This window comes from Eschrichtius robustus, chromosome 20, assembly GCF_028021215.1.
Source record: "Eschrichtius robustus isolate mEscRob2 chromosome 20, mEscRob2.pri, whole genome shotgun sequence".
NCBI lineage: Eukaryota > Metazoa > Chordata > Mammalia > Artiodactyla > Eschrichtiidae > Eschrichtius > Eschrichtius robustus.
This window is the reverse complement of record NC_090843.1, coordinates 38,824,237-38,844,779: the sequence shown is the minus strand read 5'-3', so window position 1 is coordinate 38,844,779 and position 20,543 is coordinate 38,824,237. Positions and strand designations below refer to the sequence as shown.

The 20,543-nt window shown below is 40.4% G+C and overlaps 1 pseudogene; it reads right to left on the bottom strand.

Moving 5' to 3' along the window:
- Nucleotides 1-7,905: 7,905 nt before the first annotated feature.
- LOC137755165 (phosphatidylcholine transfer protein-like) overlaps nt 7,906-20,543 on the bottom strand; it is a 127,069-nt pseudogene continuing 114,431 nt past the window's right edge.

The window sequence follows — 20,543 nt, the reverse complement described above, 5'->3', positions numbered from 1 at the left end:
ATTTACCTACGTTTGCATTCTTAGGACAGGAAGACTAAAGCATAAATTTTCCAATCAGGAAGTGTTTGTATGACATAGAGCTCACAATTACTTGCTTCTTGGTTTTTGCTAGAAATTAAGGTTTTTAAGCATTAAAATTATAATATAAGTAATTAAAGCTACTAAACGAATAAGAAAAACATTTCAGTATGCGAGAAAAGATGTGTGTTTTCAGCAAAAGAAGGTATGATGAATAGAAATGAATTTCTTGGGAAAAGAAGGGCTATTTTGTCCTAGAATGGATTGTTTCTGAATAAAGAAGAAAATAAGAGACAGCCTGGGAATTCTACCCACTGTATCTGGGATCACTTCCCTTTTAAGGAGTGAACAACTCTGGGCTCATTGCCAGCCAGTCTGCACCCATTCTCTTTCAAGAGTTGGGCCAATTTGTCTTGAGGCATCCGCTTGAGAGTGGAAGTGGAATTTGGGGGCTACATCTCGTCTGACATTTTGCTTGCAGGGCCACGTTTGTTGTTTTTATGTGTCTGTGTATCAGTACTCTCATTGGCTGGTTGAGACATCTCTGGTCTCTGAGCTCTGAGGACACCACTATTGCATTGGCTTTGCCTGAGATTTTCCCTTTCTGGGGCTAGGGAACTATGACCTTGAGAGACCATTTTGCATTGCATAGCTTGTTTGCTTGATATTTGTGTATGGGTGATCAGATCTATTTTCCATCTTATAGTCCCATAGGGTGTATTTTTGCAAAACAGGGAGATCTTTAGCTATGCTCCCATGAATAAAAGAATGATATTTTTTATTGTAATACTGTTTGGCCTCAGTACTCCTTGAGGTCTGGAGGACAAGGGCTCCTAATGGCTCTGCTGTTGTATCAAAGTGAGCCTTTGGAATTGGTTTGGCTTTTATCTTGGGTGTGTGCATGAATGTCCTGTTCTCTCTTCCTGGTTTTGACCTTTGTTAAGGGGTCCTGGTAATGTGAATGCTGATGCTTTTTCCTCTGAAAGTGAGGCATGTGAATGTGAGTGAATGTTATGTGTTATTGTCCATTACAGCTATTAACTATGACTGAATTGACTATTTAGAAACTAAAAAAAAAAAAATCCCTGAAAATGGCCAAGGTGGAACTCTTTTGACACTCTAAAACTGTTTTTGCATAGGCAGTTATAGGAAGCTAGTTTTCTAGAAGGAATAAGTATTTCTCTTCTTGTGACTTTGAGATGTAAATAATCTACCTGGAACCTTAATCTAATCATTTGTGATCCCTGAGAGTGAGGGAAAAAAAGAGGTCTTTGTTATTTGGTATGCTAAATTACATGGGAAGCATTGTCAAATGAGTGATAAGCTTTTTCAGGTTATATTATATGGGTAAATGTTATTAATATGGAATACTTAAAAATTTAGTGTGTCCTGATAAAAGTTTACAAGTCATAATTCTGGTTATTGTAACCAAGTTTCTTGATCAATTACATAGTAATCAGTTGTTTAACTGTGGCTTTTAAGTCTTTTGTCCCTTATAGACAGTTACTGTTATATCTGATGCTTTTGTAAGAGTGCTTCATCTTCAAGAAAATACATAGAAAGACTTTTTGACAAGTACAGGTCTCTGATAAATTTCAGATTGTACTGCTGAACTGGGTAAGAAACTAAAGAATACTAATGGAAAACCTGATGGCTTCATAAAGCTGTTAGCAAAAAATATTAGTTACTGAGCGAACTGGTGAATATGGTTATGATGTTTATGGTTTTTGTCTGGAATATTACCGGTTTTGATTTGTGTTTTCCAGTTGCGGGGAGGCTTTTCCCCTCTAGTTGGTTGTGGCACAACAATTTGGTAAATTATGCCCATATGAGTAAAACTGAAACATTCTTCTTTTCTCTCTGTCTGGTCCTTACATTAATTGAAGACTCTTGGGTTCTGAGCAGCCTTTTCAGGTGAATGGGAAAGACTGTCATGGCATGTGCATGAATCTCAATATTTTGGGGACCTCCGAGAGAGAAATCTGCCAAGACAGAATATGATGACAGACCACTGGCATGACTTTCCTGGCCTTGAGAGGCCTTTTGGGAATTCAGTTTGAGACTCTTGAGGAATTCCACCACAGCCGGTTTGGAGGAGCCTATATGGTCAATTGACCAAACTTATTTTGCAAGCAAGTTGATTTGGCTGTGTTTGGTGGAGATAAGGGTAATTTTAGAGAAAAAAAATATGTTTCAATAGATATTATATTCTAGTCTATTAATTGAGGTCTGTATTTATGAAAATTATTGTACAAGCCACACTTTTGCTCTGATGTTCAGGAAGAAAAGAAAATTATCTAGTGAAATTATCACAGACTGTAACTACTCATGATGTATCACTGCTTGCTTTAGATCTACTGCTAAAAGCACATGTACAATGCTTGTGTAACAATTCGGTAAAAGTGCTAAAATGTATAGCCAATAAAATGTTTCCCCATTAACATACCTCTGAGCCTTATCTCTGTTCACAATATCTGATTAGTTTTGCCCCAATGTGGATAAGTAGGCAAATATGAAGGAGGCCTAACAAGGAGGGACATGATCTGGACCCAAGGCAGGCAGTCAATTGCCACCCTGGCTTCAAGGGACAGATGTTTTGGGCTGTCAAAGTGTTTGCAGTCAAAAGGGGAAATGACGAAAAAATCTGCACGTATTGAGGTATGGGGAAGTCATTCTGGCTTAGACATGGTTTAACTTAAACTCACTGACCAGAGCAACCTGTTTTGTGACCTTTTGGACATGCATTGTATATCTGCTGTGACCATTGAGAAGGGGAATGCATTTGAAAGTCAAAATGGAGTAGCTGTGGTTCAGACATCCTAGGTAAAACTAGGTGGCCATCGTGGATGTGATTTTAGACATGTTCCTGTATTGCTGAGAACTTTGAGTTTTCTGAGCTGTATCAGATTCAGGATACCACCAGACAATCTCAAGGCAGTTTCTGCTGGCAGAGGGAGGTTGCAACCTTATGGCTTCAAGGTCTCTTCTTGTAACTTAAATTTTAGACAATAAAACTGCTTTAGATCAGATGTTAACAGAAAAAAAGGAGATATATGTGTAGTGGCCAATAGCTCCTGTTATGTATAATACCACATCAGAAGTTTGGACCTACTTAGATAAAATTAGACAACTGGATACCTGGCTACAAGTCTCCTTGAAGTGACAGGACTAGACTGGGTTTCAGGCTTATTCTCTTGAATTCCTAAGGTAATGAAATCTATTTTGTCCATTAACGTTTGGATTGTCACACCTCCTACTTCTAATTCATTTTTTTGCACCAAAGCAGCAGATCAAGGGATTGAGATTTTAATCATAAAAGATTCCAAGACCTGGAACTCGAGGTGTCCATTCTCCAAATTGGGGAAGGACTATGTCCAATTTCAATGAGAAGTAGCCACAGCAGTTGGCCTGCTGTTCTCTGAAAGATTTGAGGAAGGTTGAAACAGGAGTCCCACTAAAACTGAACTCCTCTGCCAAGTTTATGATTAACCTCTCTATCCAAACCATTATTCCTTTTCTTGACCAACACCTATTTTCCTCAAGATTGAGGAGTATCAAAGATAAGGGGGGATTGAAACTGAGCAGGACACTGTGGGGCCCTCCCAGGTACAAATCCTTTCTGTGTCCCCTGTTTCTTGTTTGTCGGAAGAAGACGTCATTCAGCCTCCTTGACCTTCTCTGAGTTCCAAAGGGCAAATTCAATCAGCTGTTTATCAGGGAAGGGAGGGAATGTAGAAACAAAGGAGAAGCAGTCAAGAAACAATAGTGTGGCCATAAGACAGGGTTCAGGTTCTTCCTCAAAGAATATACGTAACCTGTTTGTTGAGAACCTCAACAAACTATGTGCTTCTGTGTTCTCAAGCCTATATATACATATATACATATATATATATATATATATATATATATATATATATATATATATACACACACACACACACACATGTGTATAAATATATATGTATACATATACATATATGTGTATTTATATATATATATATGTGTGTGTGTGTGTGTGTGTGTGTGTGTGTGTTCTTCCTTATAGTTAGGGAGGAGTTTAGAGAAAGAAACTTTTGGGAAAGCAGACCTACTTATATTTTGTATGATCTTCTTTTTTCTCTACCACTTCTGACTCCTGCAGTGGCTCTGTTCTAACAGGGTGCTTGATGCAGTCACACTGCAGGGCATGTTGAAAATAGCATGGGCCAGACGCATCAGGGGTCATGTGCATGGATGTTCCCTGCTTTCTGGTTAAACTTCAGAGGCTGATGCTCCACCTTAGAAACTAGGTTTGGATGTGGGCTACTCAGAGTGCTGCCTCAGAGTGGGAAGGATTCAAAATGACAAGTCTTAGAGCATCTTGGAGAGCACCTCCATGCCATGTTGGAGGAATGTTAGAAATGCTGAAGAACCATGGGGGAAAATGAGCTGTATTTAGGAATGAATGTGGCTTACCAGGTCACTGCTCAGCCTAAAATCCTTCAAAGCTTACTGGTGTTCTGGGTATGAAGTTCAAAATCCTTGCCATAGCTCTCAGGGTCTCCCACGGCCTCATTGCCTCCTTCTTCAGACACATGTGAGATGCCTTCCTTAATTTTCATTGCTCAGACCTACTGGCCTTTGGTAGGTATTCAGATGTGACTGGTTCTCCTGCCTGAGGGGTTTTATGGAAATGATTTCTTCCATGTGGAAGTCTTCTTCTCCAACCTTCATCCAGCCAACTCCAACATGCACCCCCATGATCCCTCAGACTTGGTTAGTGCCCCCAGGTTTAGACTCTAGCCCCCTTTACTTGCCCATTCTCACAACTCATCACCTTTTCAACAGCTTGTCCACTGTGTCTTCTTCACTGAATCATAAGCTCCTTGAGTGCAGACCCCAAGCCTGTCCCACTCATCCCAGGAACTGCCATGCCTGTCCCCTTGCCATATGGACACCAGACCATTGAGAAATATCTGTGAAGTGAACACACATCTTAAAGCTTTTAAAGATAATTCTCTGAGCCGACTGGTGGTTCTACTAGAAACATGAGAACCAAATGGGCTCTTCCTGCTTTCTCTCTCTTTCAAACCCAGCTGGGAAACAGGAGGATTGAAGGGCAGGCAGTAGAGGTGGAGATTCTGGGTGAGGAATCTCAGCCAGGGAACCAGGCCAGGACCCTCACTGTGAAATAGGAACATTTTCAAGGACGAGACCCTCTGCTGGAATTCCTCAGTTCCAAGATGGTCATTAACTTTGAACTGTTATTCAGCGTGAATAATTTGCCTGTGGAAAAAATTTAGCACTAACAGTAGTGCTACTTTCATCATGAAAATCCTGAAATCTTGACTCAGCTGTACTCAGTCCAGATTGTGCCATTTCCATAACATTAGAGTATAACCCATAGCCACACCAGCAAAGCCACCCCTTAACAAATAAAGGACCTGGTGTTCTCATGGAAAGACCAATGGGAACCTGAGGAATCTGGAGCCCCTAAAATGATGACTTGGGGAAATAATTTGGATTGAATTAAATTATTAAACATTAAAGTAATATTTAATATAGTGAAATCAAACCTCTATATCTGGATGGGTTGAGCCTTCTGGGTATGTGTCATTTGGTCAACCTTCTCCAACTCATTACAGACATCCATTTAGTTACCATTTGAGTGCCTAAGATACACTTCCTTAGGGGGCAATAATCAAAGTGAAAGAAGGGTTTCTATCCACAAAGATCTTATTGTCTATTCAGAGAGACAGACATGGGAAAATAAGTGAAACAAAGTGCTAGAAGAATGATAATATATTTATACCTTTCAAATTCCAAATGATACTTTCAGCCCCTGCAGAGAGGTAGACCTTGAAGAATCCAGTGCAACCTCCAGAGCACCAGTTCTATGTTTTTTGGGCTTCTGGCATTTACTATTGACTCATGGGTTCTCAGTTTCCCAGGTAACCTCATATATCAATGCTGTATAGAACTATCTTCTCCACATTAGAAAGCATGAATGCAAAATGGTCTTAACTCTACTAATTATAGCAAGCTGGGTGACTTTTTTAAACTGCCTTACCTAGAAACTCAGTATTCTTAGTATTCTCAGAATTTCTAGCAAATTATCAAACACTGTTAAAGATATGGTTTGCATCAGATCACTTCATTTTGATTCTTTGCTCAAAAACTCTAATCCTAGTGCTTGTGTTACAGTGACTCTACATAAAATATCAACTTGACCTCTGAGACATGTAGATTTAGTTTACCTGAAATAAAATTCCAACTACATTATTGATAATGATATTTTAATGATAAATTTATGAAGTATTCGCTTATTTGCAAATTCTATCCATATGACCACAATGACTAGGGTAGGGATAGGCACATGGTTTAGAGGGAGTCATGGGGTGATTTGGGATCAACTGAAAAGAAATACTGTCTGTTTTTGACTTGGCATGAACCTAGGAAGATGTAGGCCTATTTTTCGCTGTTAGCAGCCATCCTGCCTCCAAACACAGCTCAACATCATAGATAACTTGAAGAAGGACAAAGCTGATTCCTAATGTCAGTTTGAGGCCCATAGCAACCCCTACCTTAGACCACTCTACACCTGGCCTTGCATGTAAGTGAGACTAAAATTCCTTTTTATGTTGAAGTCCATGAGTTAATTTGGGTGTGACTTGCAAAACAAAGAGACCTAACTGATTCATTCTCACAGAAGGAACAAGGTAGGAGGGAAACTGCAGACAGCACAAGAATAACTCACTCTGTATTTATTTATCTGTATTCAATACACTTTCCTTTCATAGAAAAAATACACAGCCTGAGGTACCCCATTTTAATAAATCCCCTGCTTCCGGCTTTACATCCTGAATTTTTATGCCCATTAATCAAAATTCTGTACCATCACACAGAGTGGTTAAAAATTTTCCCTGAGATCATAAGGCTGTCTTTGGTCACAAAATATCTTTCCCTCTAAAATTCAGGAGATAAGTAGGAAACTGGAAGTCTTTTGGTGGTGAAAGAGGCAGATAACTTCAGTAGAATTCCTGAGAAAAAGATGTAGTGTCAACCACACCACTAATTAATATTCCCCTGGCTGTGAATTCTTATCCCTTCAACATCACCATCATTTGATAAAGGGAATTTATTTATTGCATATAAAGAATCTTTAACTCAATGCTGTGTGCAAAGAAAGTTGTCTTCTGCTAACTGCCAGAGCTGTCTTGATGCCTCAGCTTCCAGTAAAATGCAGAGCTAGTGAGGTACGGACAGCCTTCCCCAGGGGCATATGGGAAAGAGAGAAACCCAGACATGGCTGATGAGAAAAAAATGTTATCACACTATGCACTTAGTCAGGCCTGCAATGTTTTTCAAAACGGTTTGAAATCAAAACAGCTTGTGATCCTCCACAAGTAGGAATGGGGAGAGACAGTGGATTATCATCTCAATTCCAGCCAAATCAAGTCAGTAAAGCATAATGCAAATGGACATCAGCACGTGTTGTCCAGTCTTGGTGCACTGAGAGTCAGCTCTGAAGGCAGTGTAACTTCAGCAGGAAATCACCCCCCTGGATTGCAAGGAATCACACGTGGGAAGGAGCCAACTTGCCAGGATTAGTCCCTCTGAGGTGGTGTTGTCAGTCGGCTACCTACCATCCCCCTAGAACGGCACAATGGAATGGCTATGTTCCCTACTGAGGACTTCCCTTTTTAGAAACAAGCAAAGTTTTCCCTAATCTGACCCACATTCAACAGCCAGTCACGGGGTGGGGAGAGTGGGAAAGGAATCTGGGACAACATTCTGGAGAATGTGCAGGCCTCTGAAGACGAAAAAGTGACAGGCAAGCTGAGCATCAGTAATTGTGGCACTTCCAGGGACATCATTCCATGGACACAGAGCTCCCAATTCTCTCTCTTAGGATCTCCTGGGATAGTTACGACAAGCATTCACCATGTTTTTCAAGTAGGTGGGAACTCCTTTCTGCAAAGGAAAGAAGACTGTCACTTCTATGTCCTCCCAGCGATTACTCCTGATTCTTTGGGATGTGGCAAAGGTAAAGGAAGATGGCTTTGGGAGCAATAAATATGAAAATAGGGCCCCTAACCAGATTTCCATAGAATGTTGCCACAGATGATGACAAAATGTAAGACACAGGGCACAGGTAAGGCTGGATATCAGGGGCCAGTGTTATAAGACCTTGCTGTATATTTCAGCTTTTGCTAAAAAAAAGCTATTTCTGAGACATCATTTTTTGAAAAGAAAAAATTAAAAACAGGAAATGGTATTGGATTGGGTGGTGGGATTCTTCCAAAGAAATGAGAGAAAGGACTTGCTTTATAGCATTAGAAAGTGGTAAGAATTCCCCAAACATTGTTCTATTTACTCCTTCTCTGCAGGGTGAGAATATCCATCTCTGTTTTTAAAAGGGAAGAAATTGATGGCTTCCCTAGATTACCCAGTTAGAAGCAGGGCCAGGATTCAATACATGATGTGTTTGACTCAAATCCTATGTGCTTTTTCACTCTCCCAGGGAACTGGTGAGCCTTCCAGCCAGTAAGTAGGACCTTACAAAGCAGACGGAATGGTTGCTATGATTCCAGGTCCTAGGCAGTCCCTAGTGATCTGGGTACCACTGTGGTTCCCTCTCCTTACAGAAAAAAAAAAGAAAAACTGTAAAAAACCCTGGAGCCTTCTGCAGGCTCGGACATGTCTGATTGTCTCCCGAGCCAGGTTGGCCTGTCTAACTCCTCCATGAGCAGATAAAGGGTCCACAGGCACCATTGTTCCTACAAGGAGCAGGCTATTGTCCAGAGGTTCCAGAGAGTGATCCTGGTGGGATCTCAGGGGAAGAGCAGGGAGGTGCTGGCATTCCAGGTAAAGATACTTTGTCTTTTGTCCCAGCCTCTATTCTGGGTGTTGGCAACACCAGTACTAACCATAGTCACTCAACAGACCTGCTTCTTAAAAGAGCATCATGAGGGCTGAGACAGCACGTCTCTTCAGGCTGACAGCCCCATGGGCTAAGTCAACATTTGTCAAACACACTTCCCCTCCTGCCTCCTGGGATCTCACCTTGGCATCCCACTTAAAGAGCCAGTTTGGAACTGGGCAATCCAGGCTATTGAAGTAATACATGAAAACTAGAGAGGGGAAAAAAGGACAATTTAGAAGGAGGAGACATATTAAAGATACAGCAGTAAACCTTGCAAAACTTCCAACTTTATATTCAGGCCCAGATAGTAAGGAGAGAGATAACATGGAATTCAAGTGGATTCTCCCCTCTGCCTTGGCTTATGGGAGACTTACATGTAAACATTTTGAAAAACAGCCAAGGCACATTCTGCTGCTATTTATTAAACACCTGGCAACGGCTAGACACTTGGATATAGTCTCTCATTTAATTATCTTAATCCCAAGGAGTTGATAAAATTAAACCCCAGTTTACAAATAATAAATTGGAGACTCAGAAGAGTGGGGTGACAAGCCCAAGGTGGCAGATCTAACACATGTCACAACTACAGTTCAGATTTTGCCACAGCCTCAAGGCCACACCCATTCCAGTCCAGCAGGTGGCCGCATGGACCCCTCCCAGCCTCTCTCCTGAAGAAGGAACTCAAGGCAGGCAGGTCCTGAGTCCCTGGGTTTTTGCTGAGCAGGAGCTGCATCCTCAAAGACAGTCCTGCCAGACCTCCTTCCCACCACCGGCTGGTGTGTGCATGGACAGGGCCAGCCCGAAGTGAGTTTCTAAACCTTCTAGTTCACTTGGATGTTCTGATTTCATCTGGACAATGCAAGAGTCAGCAAAGAATGAATTGATCAGATTTAAAAATCCACCTTGCATTGTAGCCAAGATTCTGGGGGTAAATTGAGTCTCACTCTTTTGCACCCATGGGAGTAAGCATCATGCATTTTATGTGACCTTTAGATGGGTGGTCCTGGTCAGTGAGCCAACACGTGTCCTCTTTTTACTTTTGCTCTGGTTCCTGCCATCACTCTAGATTGCCAGCCACTGCTTGAACTGCCTCACCCAGAGCATGCCTGACTTCTCTGGAAACTGTGGCATAGAGGGGCTCTGGGCCAGGATCACGTGGACCTTCTGCCCATTAAACTCCATCTCTTGGTGCTGCTGCACGTAGACATACTACACCTCCAGTCAAGGCATGACATCACAGCCAGCATCTCAGATGAGCAGAAGGAAAGCCCACAAGCCAGAAGCAAAGGGAGATGATTCTGTTCCTCCACTTAGCATTTGCTCCCTTGCATTGTTACTTCACTTCCTGCCCTGTCTGCCGACCTGCCCTGCAAAACTGTGGCTCCTCCCACCTGGTGTTCTCATTTGAGAAGGTGCATTCCCCACCTGTGAGTGATTCCTTGCTGTTTTTAATTTGTGGGGAGCCTACTCCTTTCTCCAAGAAGTCAATGAGATCTCAGAGGACTGGTCACTTATCAGCTGTGTGATCCTGGGTTGGTTACTCACCTTTTCTGAGATTGGTTTCCCTATGCAAGAAAAGAGGGTACCACTGCCCTGCAGGCAGACTTGGTGGGGACAGTGGAGAGAGACTGGAGCAGAATAAGTGCTCAGTAAACAATGGGGTCATTTCTCTCTGTCCTCCTGCTAAGCCCCAATCACTGACCTCTATGCACAGAGGATGGTCAGGCAAGGTTATTTACACCTGGAGATCATAAGAAGACACATTAATACTCAAATATTTAGTAGGCAGATGCTCTTGCTGGCTCTGGTTCACCAGGAATAACAAAGCCATTTCAACTCAATAAATACTCACAGAACAACCACTATGTCTATGGCGTTATCACAGGGAACCTAATTCAGTCCTAAGGAACAACAGGAGTCACCACTAACTTAGCCCTTACCATGGACATACATCATGTGCTTTACATTTAACATCAGTTTTGATCCTGAGAAAGTCCCTGTGAGTTCAACATAAATATCCCCATCTTATAGATGACAAAATTGAGGATCAGAGAAATAAAGAAACTTCCTTAAGATCCCATAGTCCAGCTGAAGTGATGGAACCTGAATTTGAAGCCAGATCTGATGCCAAAACCTGGTAAGACATACACAGCTGCACAGGGCTCAGCTCTTCAATGTGTTCATTAGACCTTCCCATGGCAGAATTTTAGATTTCACAGGAGAAGGAATTAAAAGCCTAAAAAAATCCCAAAAAAATCACTCTAAGTGTAATATAATTTCACTTACTGCAGCAGCCATGACCCCAGCCCCAGGCCAGCTCAGAGTCTCTACAGCACCCACGGTGGTCTGCCCGTCCCCCAGGCACCCTGCAGGATGGTCTATTGCCCCCACTCTCTAGGTACGGGTGAGTAAAGTTCTTAAATGTTTTAGGGAAGAAAGGATGTTGCTTTGGCTCTGGATTTCCTCTCTCCCAAGCTTTTTATTTTTTCCTTGCAGCAAATATTGTCCCACAATTCGTTCAGCTTCTGTGATAGACATCACCTGATACTCCACTGTGGAAAAATTAAATTGATGTGTTGATTACAATGTGGCAGAGGTCTTTGCAGGGTTGGAAGGTCCAGCATGCCACATAGCCTATGACTGGAGAACTACCAGTTCACTTAGGCCCAGAGAAGTGAAGGGCCTTTTCCAAGTTCACACAGCAAACCAGGAAATGAGCGCACACTCAACCTGGAATCTTTCCCTTCAAAACTAATGTTCTTTTCCTCTACACTGTTCTCTGTTCTCAAAAATTGAATAGCCCTTATAGGAGAGACGTATGTGTATATACAATACAAAGACTAAGATAGTCATTATCGGATTGTGTGGCATAGGAAAGCCAATGAAATAGAACTTCAAGGAGCCCCAAGTGTCCACTCCTGAGAACAACCACCAGCAGTATCCCTGTGAGGTCAGACTGGTGGGGTTGCCTTGATCCAGATCACCTTCTCTGGACACAGCTGGAGCTGGACCCACGCCTGCCTATACCTCCCACTAGTGGTGAGAACTGATGAGAACCTGAGCGGGTTCTGAACTTCCCTTTGCCTCAGTTTCCTTCCCTGTCTGATGGGGATGATGGCTCCTACCCTGCACAGTTGTTGGCAGGAGGAGAGAAAACCACATAAAATCTAAAGGATTAAGTAACTACAATTTGTTGAATTCCTACCACCTGTATACAAACTAACTAGCAGTCTGTGGGAATTGTGCCAGAAATAAACCCTTATGTAGTTTATAATCTAGTTGATAGACAGACACAAAACACACACAAACAATACCCACAAACACACCCCCATCCTCCCTGTCTTTCTAGAGAACAATTATTTAGGAACATACAGACTTAAAGAATGTTAGAGCTAGAAAAGAGCCTAGTGATCGTGCAGTTCAGTGGTTTTCAAACACTTTTTTTTAAATCTCCGAGTCCCTTTGTTAAAAGGATCCTTTATAGAATTGAGTGTGTGAAACACTCAGCTGCGATGATTGAAGAGAACAGTGGAGTTGAAATCTCACCTGTCCCTGCCTATATTCTACCTCATCCTCCCACCCAGCAAATGTCCATCAAACCCTCCTGGGTTTGTCCTAAGCCAGGCTTCTTAGAACCTTGAAGTGTCAGCTAAAATTCCTCACATTCCATTCAACTGCTTCATATCATAATTGAGGGAACTGAGGGTAAGAAACATATACAGTGTCCAAAGTCAGTAGTTGAGGAGGGAATGCTGTGGAGTCATCAAAACGGGAGGGAAGGTAGAGAGACCTGGAAATGTGGGTCCTGAGATCCAGCCCCAATTCAGCCATGCAACACCTGTCTGTGTGCCTCTGTCATATTACCTCTCTGGGTCCCTACTTCCTCCTCTAAAGATAGAGGGAGTGTATTGAATACTACTTATCAAAAGTTTTTTGCAGGTCCCCAATTCTGTGGCCCAACAATTTCAAGCCCTAGAAAATTTCTCAGGAAAGTATGAGCTGCCCTCCTGTGACCACAAATACAGATGCTCCACATGGTCAGGCCCAGAAATCACATCTGAGGTCTCTGAAAGACACGTAAGAGGGAACAGCTTTAGCAGATGCTTCTGCAAGAATTTAAGATAATGTTTTCCACACCAGGTGGACATACCACCACTGGGTGACGGCCACAGGCCATGTAAACACTTAGAAAGCTGAGTAATGGTGCATCTTTGGAAAGGATACATCTCTGTTGAACTCGAGAGAAGGCCACTTCACCTTCCAGTAGATCACTACCTCTCTGTTGCATTCTTCTTCATGGAGTTCTAAAAAAAAAACAAAAGAAGTTACTGCATCTGGAAGCCTCTGTGGCTTCAGTTAACAAGAAGCTTTGATATGAAAACCTTATAGGAATGATAAACCGATAACTTACAAGGCACAGAATTCTAGAAAAAGACAGATTCATTACCACCGAAAGCTTGTGCCCAGGTACAGTGTCTAGTAGATATAAAAACACAGTAAAAAATTAAAAACCCAACAAAGCTCATTCATCATATACCACAAACAACATTCTCAGATAGAATGCAGTGAAACAAAATTAGGCATTCATAAATAAATTTTAAGGTTTGAAAATCAGGGTAACCACCAGATGTCAGTAGAGTATGATTAGTTTTACTATTGTGTCCTTACTCCACTTTTAGGTTTCTTTTCTTTTTCTTTTTTTTTTTAACATCTTTATTGGAGTATAATTGCTTTACAGTGTTGTGTTAGTTTCTGCTGTATAACAAAGTGAATCAGCTATATGTATACATATATCCACATAACCCCTCCTTGCGTCTCCCTCCCACCCTCCCTATCCCACTCCTCTAAGTGGTCACAAAACACCAAGCTGATCTCTCTGTGCTATGCGGCTGCTTCCCACTAGCTAGCTATTTTACGTTTGGTAGTGTATATATGTCCATGCCACTCTCTCACTTTGTCCCAGCTTACACTTCCCCCTCCCTGTATCCTCAAGTCCATTCTCTGCATCTACATCTTTATTCTTGTCCTGCCCCTAGGTTTTCCAGAACCATTTTTTTTTTAGATTCCATATATATGTGTTAGCATATGGTATTTGTTTCTTTCTTTCTGATTTACTTCACTCTGTATCACAGACTCTAGGTCCATCCACCTCATTACAAATAACTCAATTTCATTTCTTTTTATGTCTGAGTAATATTCCATTGTATATATGTGCCACATCTTCTTTATCCATTCAACTGTTGATGGACACTTGGGTTGCTCCCATGTCCTGGCTATTGTAAATAGAGCTGCAATGAATATTGGGGTACATGACCCTTTTTGAATTATGGTTTTCTCAGGGTAATTGCCCAGCAGTGGGATTGCTGGGTCATATGGTAGTTCTATTTTTAGTGTTTTAAGAAACCTCCATACTGTTCTCCATAGTGGCTGTATCAATTAATATTCCCACCAACAGTGTAAGAGGGTTCCCTTTTCTCCACACCCTCTCGAGCATTTGTTGTTTGTAGATTTTCTGATTATGGCCATTCTGACCAGTGTGAGGTGATACCTCATTGTAGTTTTGATTTGCATTTCTCTAATGACTAGAGATGTTGTTCATACTTTCATGTGTTTGTTGGCAATCTGTATATCTTCTTTGGAGAAATGGCTGTTTAGGTCTTTGGCCCATTTCTGGGTTAGGTTGCTTGGTTTTTGATATTGAGTTGCACGAGATACTTGTATGGTTTGGAGATTAATCTTTGTCAGTTGCTTCATTTACAGATATTTTCTTCCATTCTGAGGGTTGTCTTTTCGTCTTGTTTATGGTTTCCTTTGCTGTGCAAAAGATTTTAAGTTTCATTAGGTCCCATTTGTTTATTTTTGTTTTTATTTCCATTTCTCTAGGAGGTGGGTCAAAAAGGATCTTGCTGTGATTTATGCCATAGACTGTTCTGCCTATGTTTTCCTCTAAGAGTTTTATACTGTCTGGCCTTACATTTAGGTCTGTAATCCATTTTGAGTTTATTTTTGTGTATGGTGTTAGGGAGTGTTCTGACTTCATTCTTTTACATGTAGCTTTCCAGTTTTCCCAGCACCATTTATTGAAGATGCTGTCTATTCTCCATTGTATATTCTTGCTTCCTTCATCAAAGATAAGGTGACCATATGTGCGTGGGCTTATCTCTGGCCTTTCTATCCTGTTCCATTGATCTATATTTCTGTTTTTGTGCCAGTACCATACTGTCTTGATTAACGTAGCTTTGCAGTATAATCTGAAGTCAGGGAGTCTGATTCCTCTGGCTCTGTTTTTCCCCCTCAAGACTGCTTTGGCTATCCGGGGTCTTTTCTGTCTCCATACAAATTTTAAGATTTTTTTTTTTTCTAGTTCTGTAAAAAAATGCCGTTGGTAGTTTGATAGGGATTGCATTGAATCTGTAGATGGCTTTGGGTAGAATAGTCATTTTCACAATGTTGATTCTTCCAATCCAAAAACATGGTATATCTCTCCATCTGTTTATATCATCTTTAATTTCTTTCATCAGTGTCTTATAATTTTCTGCATACGGATCTTTTGTCTCCTTAGGTAGGTTTATTCCTAGGTATTCTATTCTTTTTGTTACAGTGGTAAATGGGAGTGTTTCCTTAATTTTTTTTCAGATTTTTCATCATTAGTATATAGGAATGTAAGAGATTTCTGTGCATTAATTTTGTATCCTGCTACTTTACCAAATTCATTGATTAGCTCTAGTAGTTTTCTGGTAGCATCTTTAGGATTCTCTATGTATTGTATCATGTCGTCTGCAAACAGTGACTGTTTTACTTCATCTTTTCCGATTTGAATTCCTTTTATTTCTTTTTCTTCTCTGATTGCTGTGGCTAAAACTTCCAAAACTATGTTGAATAATAGTGGTGAGAGTGGGCAACCTTGTTCTTGTTCCTGATCTTAGTGGAAATGGTTTCAGTTTTTCACCATTGAGAACCACGTTGGCTGTGTCATATATGGGCTTTATTATGTTGAGGAAAGTTCCCTCTATGCCTACTTTCTGGAGGGTTTTTATCATAAATGGGTGTTGAATTTTGTGGAAAGCTTTTTCTGCATCTATTGAGAGGATCATATGGTTTTCATCCTTCAATTTGTTAATAAGATGTATCACATTGATTGATTTGCGTATATTGAAGAATCCTTGCATTCCTGGGATAAACCCCACTTGATCATGGTGTACGATACTTTTAATGTGCTATTGGACTCTGTTTGCTAGTATTTTGTTGAGGATTTTTGCATCTATGTTCATCAGTGATATTGGCCTGTAGTTTTCTTTTTTTGTGACATCTTTTTCTGGTTTTGGTATCAGGGTGATGGTGGCCTTGTAGAATGAGTATGGGAGTGTTCTTCCTTCTGCTATACTTTGGAAGAGTTTGAGAAGGATAGGTGTTAGCTCTTCTCTAAATGTTTGATAGTATTCGCCAGTGAAGCCATCTGGTCCTGGGCTTTTGTTTGTTGGAAGAATTTTAATCACAGTTTCAATTTCAGTGTTTGTGATTGGCCTGTTTATATTTTCTATTTCTTCATAGTTCAGTCTCGGACAGTTGTGCTTTCTCAGAATTTGTCCATTTCTTCCAGGTTGTCCATTTTATTGGCATTGAGTTGCTTGTAGTAATCTCTCATGATCCTTTGTATTTCTGCAGTGTCAGTTGTTACTTCTCCTTTTTCATTTCTAATTCTGTTGATTTGAGTCTTCTCCCTTTTTTTCTTGATGAGTCTAGCTAGTGGTTCATCAATTTTGTTTATCTTCTCAAAGAACCAGCTTTTAGTTTTGTTGATCTTTGCTATTATTTTCTTCATTTCTTTCTCATTTATTTCTGATCTAATCTTTATGATTTCTTTCCTTCTGCTAACTTTGTTTTTTTGTTGTTGTTCTTCTTTCTCTAATTGCTTTAGGAGTAAGGTTAGGTTGTTTATTTGAGAAGTTTCTTGTTTCTTGTGGTAGGATTGTATGGCTATAAGCTTCCCTCTTATAACTGGTTTTGCTGCATTCCATAGGTTTTGGGTCACCGTGTTTTCACTGTCATGTTTCTAGGTATTTTTTTTTACTTCCTCTTTGTTTTTTTCAGTGATCTCTTTGTTATTTAGGAGTGTATTGTTTGGCCTCCATGTGTTTGTATTTTTTATATTTTTTCCCTGTAAAATTGATATCTAGTCTCATAGCATTGTAGTCAGAAAAGATACCTGATACAATTTCAATTTTCTTAAATTTACCAAGGCTTGATTTGTGATCTAAGATATGATGTATCCTGGAGAATGTTCCATGAGCACTTGAGATGAATGTGTATTCTGTTGCTTTTGGATGGAATGTCCTATAAAGATCACTTAAGTCCATCTTGTTTAATGTGTCATATAAAGCTTGTGTTTCCTTATTTATTTTCATTTTGGATGATCTGTCCATTGGTGAAAGTTGGTGTTAAAGTCCCTACTAGGATTTTGTTACTGTCAATATTCCCTTTTATGGCTGTTAGCATTTGCCTTATGTATTGAGGTGCTCCTACGTTGGGTGGATAAATATTTACAATTGTTATATCTTCTTCTTGGATTGATCCCTTGATCATTATGTAGTGTCCTTCTTTGTCTCTTGTAATAGTCTTTATTTTAAAGTCTATTTTGTCTGATATAAGAATTGCTACTCCAGCTTTCTTTTGATTTCCATTTGCATGGAATATCTTTTTCCATCCCCTCACTTTCAGTCTGTATGTGTCCCTAGGTCTGAAATGGGTCTCTTTTAAACAGCATATATACGGGTCTTGTTTTTGTATCCATTCAGCCAGTCTATGTCTTTTGGTTGGAGAATTTAATCCATTTACAATTAAGGTAGTTATCGATATGTATGTTCCTATTACCATTTTCTTAATTGTTTTGGGTTTGTTTTTGGAGGTTTTCTCCTTTTCTTGTGTTTCCTGCCTAGAGAATTTCCTTTAGCATTTGTTATAAAGCTTGTTTGGTGGTGCTGAATTCACTTAGCTTTGCCTTGTCTGTAAAGGTTTGAAATTCTCTGTCGAATCTCAGTGAGATCCTTGCTGGGTACAGTAATCTTGGTTGTAGGTTTTTCCCTTTCATCACTTTAAATGTGTCCTGCCACTCCCTTCTGGCTTGCAGAGTTTCTGCTGAAAGATCAGCTGTTAACCTTATGGGGATTCCCTTGTATGTTATTTGTTGCTTTTCCCTTGCTGCTTTTAATATTTTTTCTTTGTATTTAATTTTTGATAGTTTGATTGTTATGTGTCTTGGTGTGTTTCTCCTTGGATTTATCCTGTATGGGACCCTCTGCCCTTCCTGGAGTTGATTGACTATTTCCTTTCCCATGTTAGGGAATTTTCAACTATAATCTCTTCAAATATTTTCTCAATCCCTTTCTTTTTCTCTTCTTCTTCTGAGACTCCTATAATTCAAATGTTGGTGTGTTTAATATTGTCTCAGAGGTCTCTGAGACTGTCCTCAATTCTTTTCATTCCTTTTTCTTTATTCTGCCCTGTGGTAGTTACTCCCACTATTTTATCTTCCAGGTCACTTATCCGTTCTTCTGCCTCAGTTATTCTGCTATTGATTCCTTCTAGAGAATTTTTAATTTCATTATTGTGTTGTTCATCGTTTGTTTTCTCTTTAGTTCTAGGTCCTTGTTAAACGTTTTTTGTATTTTCTCCATTCTCTTTCCAAGATTTTGGATCATCTTTACTATCATTACTCTGAATTGTTTCTCAGGTAGACTGCCTATTTCCTCTTCATTTGTTTGTTCTGGTTGGTTTTTACTTTGCTCCTTCATCTGCTGAGTATTTCTCTGTCTTCTCATTTTTCTTAACTTACTGTGTTTGTGGTCTCCTTTTTGCAGCCTGCAGGTTTGTAGTTCCTGTTTTTATTGGTCTCTGTCCCCCAGTGGGTAAGGTTGGTTCAGTGGGTTGTGTAGGCTTCCTGTTGGAGGGGACTGGTACCTGTGTTCTGGTGGATGAGGCTGGATCTTGTCTTTCTGGTGGGTAGGACCATGTCCAGTGGTGTGTTCTGTGGTGTCTGTGAACTTATTATGATCTTAGGCAGCCTCTCTGTTAATGGGTGGGGTTGTGTTCCTGTCTTGCTAGTTGTTTGGCATGAGGTGTACAGCACTGGAGCTTGCTGGTCGTTGAGTGCAGCTGGGTCTTAGCATTGAGATGGAGATCTCTGGGAGAGATCTTGCTGATTGGTATTACATGGGGCTGGGAGGTCTCTGGTGGTCCACTGTCCCAAACTCAGCTCTCCCACCTCAGAGGCTCAGGCCTGACACCCCGCCGGAGCACCAAGACCCTGTTAGCCACACAGCTCAGAAAAAAAGGGAGAAAAGAAAGAAAGAAGATAAGAATAAAGTAAAATAAAGGTTATTAAAATAAAAAAATATATTATTAAAATAAAAAAAAGAAGACAGCAACCAAGCCAATAAACAAATCCACCAATGATAACATGCGTTAAAAACTATAGTAAGTTAAACATAAAAATCAGAAAGTAGTCAGTCTCATACAGCAAATCCCAAGTCTACAGTTGCTCCCAAAGTCCACCACCTCAATTTTGGGACTTTTAAATCATACTAGTCCCTTTTAGTCAGTAAAAGACCATGTCTAAATTTCTAAGTACAACAGATTTCCCTTGTTTTTCTGTTAATCTGTATCCTCATCTGTGAGAGTTCTGGGCTGCAGTCAGCTGCAATATACTGTTACTCTCTGTACAATTCATGAGCTTCACCTTGCCTAAAAGGTCTTTTGTTAAGACTAAACCAATGGATTTTAGATTAATTTAATTGCAAAAGCAAACAAACAGAAAGGAATAAAAATTACACTTTTAGATGGACTCATACTTCCAGGTGCTAACACAATGTTTTTTGCAAATTGAACACAAATGGACCCATCTTCTTAAACACTGCTCCAGGGACTTATGTGAAGTCAAGGGGTAAACATGGGGAAACTTTCTAGAGATCCTGAGGTTTCAAGGGTCTCCTGACTCAGGTGGCATAATACAGGGTTAAGCACATCTCAGTTTAGGAATCTCAGATGTATTTGGAAGTGCCTGGCAGTAAATGGAAGGTATAATTGAAATTGAATTCATAAGGATGTTTCACCTCTAAAAGTATGTGGCTTTATACCAAGGGTTTCCAACCAGTAAATGACAAACTGGTAGGTCTGACCCCCTTACATGATGTGCCATGTATGCCCCCTATGAAGGGCAGGACTCAAGAGAAGCATCTCCTTCCCCTCCTGCCCCTCTCCTCAAGCTCACAGATGGGAAGAGAGTGAGAGTTTATACACACCACACACCTAAACCCACACATGATTTAATCAGCTTTGAGAGACAGTTAGCTTCTGTTCAGGAATAGTGGGTACCCATTTTCCACACATACTGAGCATAAGGGATAATTATGTATTGAGATAACGTTCTCCCCAACTTCACATGAGTTAGCTTTGGTTAAATGCATGAATTAGGACAAACTAGTTCCTGGACCTGGTTCCCTTCCCTCCTGAACGTAGTTGTAGCCCTTAGAGACCACAGTTGTGTACATATCACAGAAAAGTAAAACAGAAAGCTCTCTAGAAGAGAAAATAGAATGATGTGATTTATGTGAATACTGAAGAA